Source organism: Oncorhynchus masou, chromosome 7, assembly GCF_036934945.1.
Source record: "Oncorhynchus masou masou isolate Uvic2021 chromosome 7, UVic_Omas_1.1, whole genome shotgun sequence".
Classification (NCBI taxonomy): Eukaryota; Metazoa; Chordata; class Actinopteri; order Salmoniformes; family Salmonidae; genus Oncorhynchus; species Oncorhynchus masou.
The window spans coordinates 3,312,014-3,313,917 of NC_088218.1; positions in this window are offsets into that span (position 1 = coordinate 3,312,014).

Consider the following 1,904-nt stretch of genomic DNA (forward strand, 5'->3'; position numbering starts at 1 on the left):
TGGGCTCTGACCTCCACCTTTTGATGCCCTGGGGCTCTGACCTCCACCTTTTGATGCCCCTGTGGCTCTAACCTCCACCTTTTGATGCCCCTGGGCTCTGACCTCCACCTTTTGATGCCCTGGGGCTCTGACCTCCGCCTTTTGATGCCCTGGGTCTCTGACCTCCACCTTTTGATGCCCCTGGGCTCTGACCTCCACCTTTTTATGCCCTGGGGCTCTGACCTCCACCTTTTGATGCCCTGGGCTCTGACCTCCACCTTTTGATGCCCTGGGCTCTGACCTCCACCTTTTGATGCCCTGGGCTCTGACCTCCACCTTTTGATGCCCTGGGGCTCTGACCTCCACCTTTTGATGCCCCTGGGCTCTGACCTCCACCTTTTGATGCCCTGGGCTCTGACCTCCACCTTTTGATGCCCCTGGGCTCTGACCTCCACCTTTTGATGCCCTGGGGCTCTGACCTCCACCTTTTGATGCCCCTGGGCTCTGACCTCTGGATGCCCTGGGTCTCTGACCTCCACCTTTTGATGCCCCTGGGCTCTGACCTCCACCTTTTGATGCCCTGGGGCTCTGACCTCCACCTTTTGATGCCCCTGGGCTCTGACCTCTGATGCCCTGGGCTCTGACCTCCACCTTTTGATGCCCTGGGCTCTGACCTCCACCTTTTGATGCCCTGGGGCTCTGACCTCCACCTTTTGCCCCTGACCCCCTGGGCTCACCTCCACCTTTTGATGCCCTGGGGCTCTGACCTCCCGCCTTTTGATGCCCTGGGCTCTGACCTCCACCTTTTGATGCCCCTGGGCTCTGACCTCCACCTTTTGATGCCCTGGGGCTCTGACCTCCACCTTTTGATGCCCTGGGCTCTGACCTCCACCTTTTGATGCCCTGGGGCTCTGACCTCCACCTTTTGATGCCCTGGGCTCTGACCTCCACCTTTTGATGCCCTGGGCTCTGACCTCCACCTTTTGATGCCCTGGGGCTCTGACCTCTGCCTTTTGATGCCCTGGGCTCTGACCTCCACCTTTTGATGCCCTGGGCTCTGACCTCCACCTTTTGATGCCCTGGGCTCTGACCTCTGCCTTTTGATGCCCTGGGGCTCTGACCTCCACCTTTTGATGCCCCTGGGCTCTGACCTCTGCCTTTTGATGCCCTGGGGCTCTGACCTCCACCTTTTGATGCCCTGGGGCTCTGACCTCTGCCTTTTGATGCCCTGGGCTCTGACCTCCACCTTTTGATGCCCTGGGCTCTGACCTCCACCTTTTGATGCCCTGGGGCTCTGACCTCCACCTTTTGATGCCCCTGGGCTCTGACCTCCACCTTTTGATGTCCTGGGTCTCCTGACCTCCACCTTTTGATGCCCTGGGGCTCTGACCTCCACCTTTTGATGCCCCTGGGCTCTGACCTCCACCTTTTGATGCCCCTGGGGCTCTAACCTCCACCTTTTGATGCCCTGGGGCTCTGACCTCCACCTTTTTATGCCCTGGGGCTCTGACCTCTGCCTTTTGATGCCCTGGGCTCTGACCTCCACCTTTTGATGCCCTGGGGCTCTGACCTCCACCTTTTGATGCCCCTGGGCTCTGACCTCCGCCTTTTGATGCCCCTGGGCTCTGACCTCCACCTTTTGATGCCCCTGGGCTCTGACCTCCACATTTTGATGCCCTGGGGCTCTGACCTCCACCTTTTGATGCCCTGGGGCTCTGACCTCCACCTTTTGATGACCTGGGTCTCTGACCTCCACCTTTTGATGCCCCTGGGGCTCTGAACTCCACCTTTTGATGCCCTGGGGCTCTGACCTCCACCTTTTGATGCCCTGGGGCTCTGACCTCCATATTTATTTGCATTTAAACACGTTATGTGTTTGAGGAAATGTTCAGTTACAAAAACAATATATTCTACACATTTTGTCA